The 14,488-nt window shown below is 50.1% G+C and overlaps 1 long non-coding RNA gene across 3 annotated transcripts; it reads left to right on the forward strand.

Annotated features, from left to right (window-relative positions):
- The first annotated feature begins 3,798 nt into the window (after nt 1–3,798).
- LOC103679227 lies at nt 3,799–13,979 on the forward strand. 3 transcript variants are annotated; one of them, XR_572874.2, is made up of 5 exons: nt 3,799–4,430; nt 4,744–4,969; nt 5,507–5,719; nt 13,109–13,171; nt 13,374–13,979. It is a non-coding gene; the product is annotated as an uncharacterized LOC103679227 (long non-coding RNA). The 3 variants fall into 3 exon arrangements; XR_572873.2 differs by having other exon boundaries at nt 3,831–4,430; nt 13,109–13,979; XR_005834898.1 differs by lacking the exons at nt 13,109–13,171; nt 13,374–13,979 and having other exon boundaries at nt 3,828–4,430; nt 5,507–7,671.
- Nucleotides 13,980–14,488: the final 509 nt, after the last annotated feature.

The following is a 14,488-nucleotide window of genomic DNA, read 5'->3' on the forward strand; positions in this document are numbered from 1 at the left end:
AATTTAAATGGGTACCAGGCTGCTCAATTTATGGTGAACAACATTGCATGAAGACATGCTCTCAAGTCTGTTTCTCCTAAACTACAGGTGACCCTTGAACAATGCAGAGGTCAGGGGTGCGGACCCCCTGCGCAGTTGGAAACCCCGCATATGGCTCTGACTTCTCCAAAACGTCACTACTCACAGCCCGCTGTTGACTGGAAGCCTTGCCGATAGCATAAACAGTGGATTAACACATATTTTGTATGTTACAGGTATTATATGCTATGTTCTTACAATAAAGTAAGCTAGAGAAAAGAAAATACTAAGAAACTCATAAGGAAAAGAAAATACATTTATAATACTCTACTGTATTTGTTTATTTAATTTTTGAAGATTTTTATTTATTTGAAAGAGAGAGAGCATGAGCAGGAGTGGGGGGGGGAGTAAACTCCCCGCAGAGCAGGGAGCCTGATGCGGGACTCGATCCCAGGACCCTGAGATCATGACCTGACCTGAAGTCAGACGCTCAACCAACTGAGCCACCCAGGCACCCCTACTGTATTTATTGAAAAAAATCCATGTATAAGTGAATCTATATGGTTCAAACTCATGTCTTTCAAGAGTCAACTGGATTACATCATGGTTCTTAACCAATCATAATCTAGCCCCACTTCCATTTGAAAGACTGGCCTCAAACCAAACATTAGAAACTTAATAAATATGTCACCCTTTCCAAACGCTCCAAGACAAATCTGAGACTATCGGGGTGGTGCTGGCAAGGAGGAGACGGCCAGTGAAGGGGCGGAGCTCAGGGCGAGGGGCTTCGGAGACAGCGGAAGGGGCCGCAAGCTGGGGAAAGGGGGCCTGAAAGCTGCAAGGGGCAAGAAAACAAAGTCTCTGGCGCCTCCAGAAAGAACCGGTCCTGCTGACACCTTGACATGAGCCTGCTTGTGGACTTGCCCTCCAGGCTGTGAGGGAGTAAATTTGCATGGCTTTGAGTCACCACGTTTGTGGTGATTTGTCACAATGGCCACAGGAAACGAACACACTCCGTCTTCTCACATTTCCAGAGTGTGTAGAGATAGAACCGACCTCCAGGGCCTTTTACAAGGGGTCGACGAGTCAGTTCGTATGAAGCACTGAGGTCAGTGTCAGTCAGTAAATACTGAGTGTTATTACCGAATTTATTGTATCTCTATCTGAAACCAAGTGTCACAGCACGTCTGCAAACCTGCATGTGGGCAGGACATCTGTCCGTTCCAGCTCTGGGACGCAGAGGCTGGCAGAGCCTCTACAGTTCTTTGTTGACCGTCAGGTCACTGAGTGACGTACGGCTTTCTCTACCATGCAAGACGTTGTTAGTGAAAGAAAGCAACTGCACACAGGATTCCAAACACTACAAAGCTCTGAAGTTGTTCTTATTCAGCTTTTGAATTAATGATATAATGTTAGTGGCCGTAGAATGATGTCCCTCAATTTGTCTTAGGCTTCCACAACTGATTTTCCCTGGACATGTAACCCAGTGATAGAGGAAATGGTCTGGGTTGGCACTGAGTGGAGGAAGGGAAGGGGCCACATGTGGCTCTTAGCGGAAGGTGTTGGGGAAGTAAGTCAACTCTCCCACCTGTGCTCATGAAACTCTGAGTAATACAGGGGACTCCAGAAAGACAGAACCAAGAGGAGATGATGGATAGACTGGTGGATGGATAGATTGATAGATGGATGGATAGAGAGATAGACAGACGATACATACATACATACATACATACAATTGGAGGACAGGAGGGAGAGGGATTTTAAGGAATGGGCTCACATGATTCCAGGACTGGATGCCATAATAAGTCTTAACTAGAAGGTGGAAGGAGCCGAGTGAGGCTAACGCTCTCTGGTTAAAAACCCACTCACATTAGCCAGGGTGGAGGGACATTTAGTCATGTTTGTGGTTTTGACAAGCTCGTGGCTTGTGTCCAGACTGATTTCAGAGGGGTCTTCATTTTGCTCTGCTCCACCATGTCCAAAGAGTGGCCTTCTGTGACACCGGTGCCCTGCGACACTGTTTAACTTCAGCAGGGGCGCGAGCATGGCCGAGGGGGCCAGGGGTCTGCCAGCACCTGGAGGCTGCTTTTCTCTTCGGATGTATTCATAGGTTTTGATCCATCAGGTCTGGGATAATGAAGGGCCCCCTATTCCTTCTATACAGAGATAGCTTAAGGAAGTTTTTTGGCTCATGCGTTCTCAAAGGAGAGGGAAGCTTCCCACATTTTTTAATCTATTGCTGCATAGCAAATTGCCACAGATTTAGTGACTTAAAACAACACATGGTAATTATCTCATACTGTGTGCAGGTTAGACATCCGGGCACTGTCCAGCTGGGTCCTCTGCTTTGGCTCTCACCAGGCTGCAGTCAGGCCTTGGACAGAGTCATGGGCTCATTAGAGGCCCAAGTGAGGAAAGATCTGCTTCCAAGCTCTCTCAGGTTGTTGGCTGGGCTTGTAGGACAGAAGTCCCCATCTTGCTGCTGACTGTCACCTGGAGACCACTCTCAGCTCCTGGAGGCTGCACAGGTCCCTGGCACATGGCCCTCTTGCAGGTGGCCTCATAAAATGGCAGCTCACTTCTTCAAAGGCAACAAGGGAGAGTCTTTCTTCCTCAAAGTCTTATATAACCTACAACCACGAACATGACACTCATCACCTCTGCCATATTCTGTCATCCAAAATAAGTCACAATCCCCACTCACTTTCAAGGGGTGGGGATTATATAGGATATCAGTCATTGGGGAGGGTAACCTCGTGGTATGTCGACCACATCACCTCAGAGTCTATTAAACAACTAGATGAACCCTTCCATTTTTTAAGCATTGAAAAATTACAAAAGGAACAAATATAGAAAATGTAGATGACATGAATAAATCCAAACAAGGAAATAAAATCACTTATGATGCTTAAGTGTCATGGCGTCCTTCAGCATGATTTACGGCTCAGTGCGACTGAGGACTCTTCACAAATACAGTCGGGGAACAGCCATGTTCTTGCAGCGCACAGAGAGGAGGCTTCCATCCTCACTGGTGAGAGAAGCTTCTGGAGCTCCTTTGCCATCTGCTAGTGGAGGCCGTTGGCCAACTGGGCCAATAGAGCCCCAGGTGACATGACATTTTTAAATTTTTGATTATCACACTGTTCGGGGTGGAGAGTGCTACTGGCATCGCGTAAGTGGAGCCTAGGGATACCGAGGAAAATCGCACAACACACAGGATTGTCCCACCTCACGCATCCATGGTGCGGAGGCCGAGAAGCCCTGGTCTCAATCCTCACATGAGAACATGAAGCTGAAGATGCTTCTGGGCAGGGAGGGTATTTATGGAGCTGTGTCCTTTCTCTCTCCGTCATGCCTCAGAGCTCAGTGCAACGGATGTGACGAGGGACAGTCAGCTGGTTGCAAATACCTCTGAACTGAACACGTTTTCAGTCCCGTAGCCATCCTGGTGACCGTTCACGTGCACTAGCCGGTGAGGCAGAATTGTACGTGCTGCAGAGTGGGAAAAGATTTACTGGGCCTTAAGGAATAAAAGGAAAATTCTGTTATCTAGTGAAAGATCCCAAGCAGGCAAAGACTAGAAAATGCACGAGAGAGCCAGCCTCCTCCACTGCCTTCTTCCCATGGGAGCCACAGGGCCGGCCGACCCCCTGGATGTCTACCGTCACATCCCAGACCTTGAGAATGCCTTGTAGGAAGACATTTATTTGGGATATTTGGGGCCCAGCACTTGGAGAGATGTTTACCTAAATTCTCCGCCCTGGAGTCTGTGATTATTCAAAAGTACAAGGAGAAAGCTGTCAAGCCAAGGGGATGATTTCAGCGGGACCATCAGCAGGAAGGATGTAAACCATTCGTTCATTGTGAAATCACGGGGATAGACACCAGATGAAGAACCCCCAGGATGCGAGCACTGAAAACACCCCAGAGACAGCTGCGTTGACGCGCTCATCCTGCAGATGAGGAGGCTGGGATCAGAGGCAGAGCCACGGAGGGAGGCCAGATCTGGGAGAGACAGTCCTGTGTCTCCGCAGCTCTCTGTGCCTTCTGCTGTCAGGCCAGCGCAGTGAGTGGACAGTCAGGCCTGGCCTCCGGGCAGGCGGCAGGACCAGCCCCTTCTCTTCCCTGTGCTGCTCCGAGGGGGCCCCTCTTGGGAGCAGCGCCGCGTGGAGGCGCCAGTCCTAGCTCATCCCCGCAGCTGTCTGCCCGTCAGGACGGGGCGTAGTGACGCCGGCCAGCCGATCCAGTCAGGTGCTTCATAGGCAGGGCACAGATGGTAAGGAGTCAGTGGGCCAGCTCCCCAGACACATGCATTATTACAGATTTAACAGTGTCTTCGCTTAGAGACAAGACTGCTTCCTGATGGGACCCCCGGCACCAGCACACCATAGAAGGAGCCGAAATAGAGAGAGGTAAATTGGAAAAGGTGTAGAGGAGTAACTCTATCGTATGGGTGTATATAGTATATATATTTCTTTCCTATACTACTTTCTCTAGAGATATAAAAAAATACATTCTTTCTATGGAAAATGTGAAAGATAATATTCTATAAATATGTATATATTCTATTAACGTATTTCTATTTTCTAGCCCTGTGACCGTCACAAATATAATTTTATAATCATTTCTTCACTTAACAAAGAGTTCTAAACATAAATATGAATAACAATTTTCCCCGAGGGTTGCAAAACATCCCACTTAATCGATTCGATCGCATCTCTACAGTTGTGCTTGGACAGGCAGCCTCAGCCCCAGCACTCCGGGCTCTCAGGGCCGGATCATCGTGTGCGGGGGGCGGTCCTCTGCACGGCCTGGAGCAGCATCCCTGGCCTCTGGCCTCTGTCCCCTGGATGCTGGGAGCAACCCTTTCCAGTGTGACCATCAGAGCTGTTTCTACACGTGGCTGAATGTCCCCCAGGGTCAGAATCACCCAAGGTTGAGAACCACAGATGTAAGTTGTTTGTTTGTTTGTTTTAGTTTTTTTCTTTAAAGATTTTATTTATTTATCTTTTGGGAGGGGGAGGAGCAGAGGAAGAGGGAGAAGCAGACTCTGTGCTGAGCGTGGAGCCCAGTGCGGGGCTTGATCCCATGACCCTGGGATCATGACCTGAGCTGAAACCAAGAGTCAGACCCATAACTGACTGAGCCACCCAGGCACCCCCTTTAAAAAAATTTTTTTAAATATTTTAAAAATATTTTAGTTGTTTATTTTTTATAGTATGAGATGTTTTATTTTGTTTTTGGCTTTGCCCATCATCCCACAAAGCTGCCTGAACCTCTTCACGGCCCTCTTTCTTCTTCCATCCAAGCACAGCCAGAGGGTGCACTCCTAGATGCAAAGTCACTATTGCAGAGAAGAGACATCCGTTGAGAACACTGATCCACTTTTGCCAAATTTCTATGCAAGTGTCATTTTTAAAACGTTAAAAGCACAACTGTCGCTCACATATGTAGGGAGCTTACGTCAAAGATGTCTTTTCCCTTTCAGTGAGACAGCCAGCGGGCTGCGGAGGCTGGGTCAGGAGGAAGCGGACAGAAGGTGCCCGAAAGCACAGTGAAAACTGCAGAGGGAGTTGTTCAATCACACGCACAAGGAAGCTCTAACTGTGGGCTCCAGAGCACGGTCGTCTGCGCTGCGGTCAGCCTTCTGCGAGTCCGCACGGACGCCACAGGGTCTGAAGTACGCTGGGCGATGGAAACGGTAAGTGACACGGAATGCGGTTACTCCTGACGACTCAGATAGGTCTTGGGAGGCTCTTGTGCACATCCCCACGCACCCTCGAGGAGACAGAGCCCTCTTCTTGCCTATTTCTGCGTTTTGATCTTTTCCTCTCTTACCATCACCTTCCTGACATTGTGCCAACTGTCCTCTCCCTTCCATTGCGCGCCCCCCTCAGCCGCCACCCACACAGGGAAGGGGCATTCCTTTCCCTTAGCGCCCGCGCCCATGGGACAGGTGCCTCGCGTCCTTGCTCCCTCTCAGTCGATGCTGTGAGCTCCAGGATGTCTTCACACATTTATGGACCATTTCCCTCTGATTGATTCTGTCTGCATGTCCTTTATCGATTTTCCTTTTAGAGAGTCCCACTTTGCCTCAGACACTTGCAACCCTTTTATCTACATATCATTTGCCTCTTACAAATATTAGAAATGTTTTTTTCTAAATGTCCCTTTAAAAAAGAAATCGATACAGAATCCAGGCCACCAGTCTCTGTCTTCATGGATTCATGTCTGAGATTTTCTGTTGAAAAGTCCATTCTCAGCCCTGGGGTTAAGTTTTCACCTGTACTTCCTTCTAATATATTTAAAAGTTATTATTTTATACGTAAGTTTTTGTTCCAGCCGAAGGCCATTTCTAAATGATGAGAGTCGGAGATACAACTGTTTTCCCCCAGAGTTAGCCAGTCTTCTTGCCTCTGTTGAATGATTCATGTGTGCAAGTCCCTTTGCTCAGATGGGAAGTCTCTGTGTGCAGGACTGTTCTGGACTGCCTGTTCTGTTCCCTTGCTTTGCCTGCCGCCTTGGCCCCAGGCCACAAGATGGAAATCGCTATGGATACATCACACACTTCTTTATCTGCCAGAGCAGGTCTCATTTTAAATGTCACAGCTTTTATTTGCAAATGGTAGAGTGACTATTTGTATAGAATTTAGATAAGTAAAAAGGTGTTCTTTTTTTTATGGACAATGGTTTTTCGTTATCTTTTCAAACCAACTATTTTCCTGTTAAAGGGATATTTTCACTTCTTCGTGAACACTTGGAGGACGTGGGATTTCCCTCTGTGGAGTGAGAGGCCATGCCACTTGTCTTACATATTCTTACAGGCATGCTTTTCCTGTGTCTGAGTGTCTGGGAATGTTCAGGCCCAGGGTCATAGGGGGTGTGCAGAAATCGGCGGAGGGAGGGCGTCTGGGTGTTTGAGAGGGTGTGGAATCTCCCATGCTCATGACACGGCCTAGGGTGCTTGCAATGAGGACTCGGCGGCTCTTATGTATTTGTTTGTTTTTATCAGCCTCCGAACCAGTTTTCTCAAACAGGGCTCCTCCAGTCCCCTGAGATTTATCAGAGTGGCTGGAGAAAAGTTCTTCCAAAATAGGAGGGTTAGAAAATGCCCCATTACACCATGTTGAGCAAGGTTCTCAGCAGCAGGACTTCTCAGGACCTTTCGTCTATTCATATCCTGTGACTCTTCAAGAGTGTGTTGGTTATTAGACCTTGGCATCTTTCTCCAAGATCCCAGTCAACACTGGACTGGCTAAGCTCTGCAGTCTGGCAAGCACCGGTTCCCAGATACTATTATTTTTCAAGCAAAACTGAAAAAGACAAAATGTCGCCAACAGAGCAAAAGAAAACAGCTATAATTAATGGTAATCACTGACAACAAGAACACGATCCACTCTATCTTTGGTGGCGGTTTCCGTGTTCCCGAGTGAGTTCTGTGCATTTCCTTGGCCGCCCTCCCCGCTCCCCAGTGAGGACGGCAGGGTAGGATTTATCACCCCTCTGCGCCGAGAATGTTGGCATCCTGTGGCCCTGCGATGATGGCACCCGTGCGAGAATCGGCATCTGTGGATTGCACAACAGATTTTGTTGGTTTTCCTTTGCTGTGTAAAGTGACAGGACTTAACGAAATAAACCAACAGCCACGTGTCAGCTTACAGTCCTCCGGGTCAGAATCCAGCACATGCTGCTGGGCTCTCTGCTCAGGGGCTCACTCGGTGAAATCAGGGTTGGCTTCGCTTCCTTCCTTTCTCGGGACTCAGGGGAAGATTCAGCTTCCAGCTCATGTGGGCTGTTGGCAGAATTCATTTCCTCGCGGTTGTAGGACTGAGGACTCCGGGTCCCAGGGGCCATGCACGCTCCTTGCCGTGTGATTCCTCATCTTCCAGGGCAGCGACAGGGACTCTCCCTCACGTTAATCCCCCCACGCTTCAGGCCTCTTGCTCAGGAAGAGCTCCATCCCATTTATGGGCTCACCTGATTAGGTCAGGCTCACCCAGGATAATCTCCCTGTCTTGAAGTCAATTAGTTTTGGACCATAATCCCACCTACAAGATCCAGGCAATACCTAGATTAGTGTTGGTCGCATATCTGGGAAACGATGTGTGTGTCCACAGTGGGGTTGGGGGAAGCGGGGGGAGTCTGGGGAGGCCCTGTGAGAATTCTGCTGCCACCTTTGCTTCCTATGGGGTGGGCCACCAGGATTGCACTTGCTTTAGAAATTTTCTGTGCTCCTAAGATGCTCCATGTGTGTTTGGGGAAATAAAAAATGAGTCAGAGGAGATTTGATCTTAGAGTCAGTAGAACACACGAGACAGAGACCCCTAAGAGGCTCATGCCGACAACAGGGCCACGTTCGTCCCACGTCTGGCAAAGCCACTTCCCTCGGTGCTGCCTGGGGATGGAAAGCGTCTGCACAGTGGTTCAGTGGTCGCTTTTTAATGAATATTTTTAAAAAGACTCTATTTTAAGCTCCATTTATTGTCTGTGGCTGAAATAATGCTCCAATGTGTGGGGGCAATTAAATCATTCACAATTATGGCACTTCTGTTCCTTACGGGATGTTAAAATCATCCAGGTTTGGTTTGTCCTTGATGATCATTGGAGACAGACTGCCCCTCCCAAGCCCCCACACTGGGACTGTGTCACGTGTCAGACGCCCGCACTCCTTGCTTTCCCCAGCCACACCTGACCTCACCTTCCCAGTTCCTCATCACCCTACGTTTTTAGTGAAATTCAGCAAGTGAAAACATTTAGCCAAACCAGACTCCCTGGGGTCCCTGATTGGTTTGGTTGCAGCTCCCCCTTTACAGCCAGTGTTGGGGGGGGCGGGTGGAACTGGGGACTGCTAACGGGACAGCCCCCTCTGCTCCCCTGCTACACTCCCCCCTGCAGGAACCGTCACCCTCCCACCGACTTCCCACCGACTGGAGGAAGCTGCCATGGATTTCCTGTTACAACATGAAGGAAGCCTCCCCTGGGGGCTGAGTGCACAAGCCCCAGCGCAGGGTCCCCCTGCTCCAGGGAAGGCCACCATGTGCCCCCCACCGTCCCCTCCGAGCTCTGATGTCATAGGTACCACGGGCCCAGAGAGCAGGGCCAGGCTGGGTTTCTCAAGCAGGCCACGCTAATATCATTAAGCTGCCTGGTTTTAATTTGCAACCACTTCCCAACTGTCTACTTAGAAGTGTTTAAAGCCAAACTCTTTCATTCTTTCCACCATTTACTGGTGATTGGAGAAGTTTAATGATTGTCTTGTGAGGAGGAGGAAGGGACACAGATCAGGCACAGGCAGAGAGTGATGAGAAAGAAGAATTACAAGCTGGAAGAGAAATGCAAGATAATAAAAGTGTAATTTAAGACATCATACTTGTACAATTACCGTGGTGTGTCACGCTTAGCAGGGAGTCTAAATTTATCTCACTGCTGATAGTCCACTGTGAGAAATAAAACTGTACGGAAATCTGGGGGGCGTTCCAGAATTTCTCAACAACTTTATCTAGTGGTTCAGAGTGTGGGCAGGAGAGTGGGGGGGGGGACCTCAGGGCCTTCTGTGGAGCTCAGGCCTCAGGGACTGTGCAGTGGAGTGGAGCTGGCTGCCCCGGGGCCTGCATAGCCCCCCATCTCTGTAGCAGGACACAGCCTCGCTGCAGCTCTGTCTCCCACGCCGTGCCCTGTCCTGTCCGAGAACAGGGTGGTGGCTGTGAGGTCAGTTATTCCGGACACGTCCTCCCTTCCACATGCCCACAGAGGTGCCCCGTGGGTGTGGGTGGCACACACCCCTCCTGGCGTCCCCCTCGGCTGGCCCCAGCTCTTGCCCTTCTCTGTCAGCAGCCCCACCGCCCCTCACACCTCACATGGGAGGTGTTCCTGGGTTTCTCCCACATTCTCCGAGCTCAGATCCCATGACAGGATGTCCTCCCGGCCCTGTATCCCTTCGCCTCCCTCCTCCGGCCTGGCCACTTTTTGGCCACAGACCCCTGGGAGGGATCCTGCCCCAATACCTAGTGTCCTCCCAGGTGCCAGGGGAATGAGTTCCAAACCCAAATAACATCACTTTGTGCCCCTGCCCAACGCCCTCCAACAGCTGCCCGTGTTGCTTAAAATAAAATTCTAATATGACAGCAGCCTCAGGCTGCTTTCTCTGCTGCGGCCCCTTCTCCCCCCTGGCCTCCAAGAGGGGCCTCTCCTTTCTGTCCACTTTCTTCCCACATCAGGGCACTTAGCACCAAGACAGCGGTGGGCCCAGCAGGTGTAGACTCTGAGCCACGAGGGGGACCAGAGTGTGACCCATCAGGCGTCAACCCTACCAAGTCTCCCGAAAGTAACTATAAATGCACACGGGTGTAAAACCTCGAGCCTGTGTCCACTTATCCATTAGCCCACCGCTTCCTTACACACCTTGCTTCGAAGAAAAGAGCACGTCACTCATGTTCCTTGGCAAGATTAATAGAGAGAGAGGACCAAATGCTGGCGGTGTTGAGACACGTCACTCCGTGTGGAAGGAGCTTAACCAGGGTTCCTGAGATAGAAGAGGAAGCCTGGGATCGTCCTGTCAACAAAATGCCCCGAGGAAAGACCATGAGGGCAGTGGGAGTCCACACGTCCCGACAAAGCACCTTGTGGGAGCAGTGATCGCAGCTGGGGAAGAGCGGGGTCCATCCACACGGGGGGGGGGGGTCCCCTGCACTCACACAGCCTCCCGCCTGGAGGAAGCTCCTTCAGCCTTCCCTCTGCTCACCTGATAGAGCTATTCGTTGCCAGGGAAGTTGGTTACCAGCTTGCCCAACATCCAGGAGCTGCAACTATTCACGTGCTTTCCCGCGGTGACCTTGCCTCCATGGTGTCCAGGTGCCGGCAATGTGTACGCAGCCACCTCCCACCGCAGTCTTCCTTCCTCCCCAGCGCCGGCAGGACGCTTCCCTGGAGCGGGCATCTGCCACGTGAACCCACACTTTGTAGGATGGTAAATGGACGCCAGCCTTCCCAGCTCTGTACCAGTTCCCAGCTGGGCGTTGGCCTTGCTCTGGTCCTCCGGAACCCCAGCCACCAGGACTTGGGGAGCAGAGCAATAAGACCGAGGACTTGATATTCCCCGAGAAGCTCCAGAGGGAACCCGTGGTAATTCAACAAGGATCTCCAGGGATCCCTGTGAGGAGAGCCGGCCAAGGAGGGAAGGGGGCGGCGATCTGAATGTGGTGTGTCTTGGGGTTGGTCGATGGGAGGACAGAGGCACAGAGCACAGACGGGACAGCTCGGCATCCGACTCCCAGACACGTCTGCGCTGCGCGGGGCAGTTGGTGGCAGTCGCCATGTACTGACCCAGATAGAACGCTTTTCCTTGCCTGCTCGTCACGGGCCATTTGTCATGGCTCTTGGAGGCTGTGACTGCCGCCGCTCTATGTCGTGTGCGAGAGGATGCAGCCCGCGGAGCTTGGTGTCGAGTCAATGTTGGCAGCCGCACCAACTTTCAATTGATATTAATGTCAGAGCCGCTTTTTACAGTTTTCCTGAAGGCTTTAGCAACAACAGATCAAGGCAAGCTTCATGGTACCTGAACCCGAATCAAGCCCGCGTTTTTCTGATGTGTATTTAATTTGGTCTTGGCACAGAGTCTCTGTTTTTCTTGGGTTTTACATCATTTATGAGGTTGCATGGATACGCTCTAACAAAACATCATCTATAATCAAACGAGGCTCACAGAAGAAAGAAATGCAGGCCAATTCCGACTAATCTTAGCCTTTATGGGAATAGCTATTTGCTCTGAATGATTGGCCAAACATCTGTGTCAACACTTTCTGAGCTGGAGAGAGAGATGTGAATCGCCGCATTTACGATGATATTTCTAGTTCCAACAAGGGGAAGTGCTCATCGCAAACGAATGTCTCAGCTAAGCTCTTCTGAGTGAAATCTACCCTCCTAATTAATTATAATAATTAAAGCACTGATATTTGCAAGGGGCGCGTGTGTGCATATCGGGCAAAACCCGTTTGCCTTGCCTCACACTAAACTTTCTAAGGAAATGACCTCCAGTCATCCTACAGAGACATTTCAGGAAGAAAGCTGTTTCCTTCTCTGCATGAGACAGAAGTGTGTGGTCTCACGCACCCCTCTAAACCAGGCATCACTCAGCACTTTCTGGGTTGATAAAAAGACATATGTGCTCATCAAGGTTGGTTTATGTGATTAAGGAAGACCAAAGAATGTCAATAATTGGATCCATTGTGAAACATCTGCAAGAGTCAACATCTGTGCTTTGCCGTCGTGCACACACGGGGCCGTGTTCGGGCTTTGCTGCGGGGAACACGTGTCTCCGGGGATTGCAAACACACAGCGACAGACACAGCCACCTCCCCAGCACACACTTGCTGCTCTGTGGGGAGGGGGGCTTGGGTGGCTGCGCCACTGGGGAGGGACGTCTCCTGTTCTGCCCTCAGCTTTGCCTCCAGGGGCAAGGTGTGCTGGGCTGCCGATCGACTTTGCTCATCTGTGACATCCGTTCGAGTCACCCTTCTGCAGAGTGGACACAGAAGGAAAGGACCCGGTGATAAAGTGAGATTTGCACACATGGGGTAGCAGGAGGCATAGATGTGGCTGATGAAGAATCAGGACACAGTTCCTAGCCTGGGGCGAGGCTCATGCTTCTCCGTTTTCCTGCAACCGGAGGGCTCAGTGCAAATGGGGCATTTCCATCCCATCTGAGCCCACGGAAAGTGCCCATTGATGTAGGGCTAGGCCGTGTCTCTGTTTTATCAGCTGCGTCCTCTGTGGGCATGCAAGGCTTTCCCAAGCCCTCAGAGGATGCCAGCACGAAACCCTTGAGACATGGGATCAACTCTCTAAACCTAGAGACAAATTCCTTGAGTTTAATAAAATGAAGTTTTAAATAAAATGAGGTTTTTTTTTTTCTTAAATGTCTGTCCCTACTGAATTTGACTCCTTTTTAAGTCCCTGAACTGTGGTATGGAGGAGCGAGTGATGGAAACAGAGCAGTCTGAGATTCCACTTGGTTCTTTGAATTAATCACGCTGGTTGGATGGAATCCAGTTTTATCTGTTTGTTTCTCAAAGTCTGCACTTTTGTTCCCTAGTGTCGACCTAGGAGGCAGGTTATCCTGCAGCGCAACCGGGGAAAGCAGCCCACACACGGCCAGGTAAACTCAGTGAGGCTTGCAAGTCTCTTTCCAGACGGTTCGGGCTTGCTCCGAGAACGCGCTGGCTGTGACCAAAGTCATTGCATTTGTGGCTTTGCGATCAGCTGCCTCGTCACAGAGCTTTCCCCTGGCCCTCTGGGTTCTCCCCACTTGGGTTCATTAAAAACACTCATAGTGTTCTGGTTTTTGCAAATTTAACCAGGCAAACCATGTATCAACCTTCGCAAAGAGGCCGAAAGCTGACAGGAGAGAAGATTGGGTTTTATTTTATTTCAAGGTCGGCCAGTCCGGAGGCTGGGAGACAGTACGTGTTCCAAGGTTGAGTGAACCCCGACCTCTGGTCCGACGGCCAACATAACAGGTGCCCCTGAGCCCTGCACTCCTGCCTGGGAGTTCAAGTGCTGAGCGGAAGCTCTGTCCAGGACGTCTGCATGGAAGCAGACTGATCCATCGACACCAAATCGGCAACGGGGCAAAAAAGTAGCGGGAAAGGATGTTCACGTGCTCGAATAAGTTTCACAAAGACCGAAGCACTTCCTGTTTCTCAGCAATTTTATCGTGCACCTTTCAGGTCTGTCAGACTCCTCCCCTCAGGTGTATTCGTGACATCGCTAGAGGGGAGCTGGCATACCTCACAGGACTGCAGCCTCCCTCGACGCTGATTTGAGGACACCCTCGATCATGGAGCTACACTGTGGTTCGAACCCTACATCCCATTCTCTACCCCTTCCTTGTGCTTTCAGAAGATCAGAGCCTTGGGCACCTGCTTCCACTGTCCATTTGGAGCAATAAATACTACTTCCAAATCCCTTGGCTTTGAAAATACTATTCATTGCTAACAGGTTTGATCAGCGACCCTCTCACCGCTTGAGTCCGTGGAAAGCTCAACACCGCAGTTTGGCACCTTCTCCTTGAAACAAGTTGCTTTTCAGTCAAATCCACACCAGGCCCCCACCTCCCAACGTGCTGCTCCCTGTTCAGGAACTCCCAAAGGAAGCACAGGGGCAGGGGGAGGCGAGACCACACATGCAGCCAAGGTCACTGGGGCTCTTCTGTGTCTCCCCCAACAACACTGTCGATGCAGTGTTGGCACAAAGATAAAGGGGGAAGCCCGCAAAGTATTTACTGAACTTATTTATTTGCATGAAAGGTTCCAATTTTACAGGAGTCTGTTTCTAGCATTTGGACTAAATTTTGGACGTTTTAAACCAGTTAATTGGAGTCATTCAGAAATTATCATAATTCGCTCCATTCCCTTCCAAAGTGTCCCCTTTTCATCAAATCAGTTACTTGCAGTATTAGCATAATCCGCAGCCA

The sequence above is a fragment of the Ursus maritimus genome, unplaced genomic scaffold, assembly GCF_017311325.1.
Source record: "Ursus maritimus isolate PB19 unplaced genomic scaffold, ASM1731132v1 scaffold_15, whole genome shotgun sequence".
In the NCBI taxonomy this organism is placed as follows: Eukaryota; Metazoa; Chordata; class Mammalia; order Carnivora; family Ursidae; genus Ursus; species Ursus maritimus.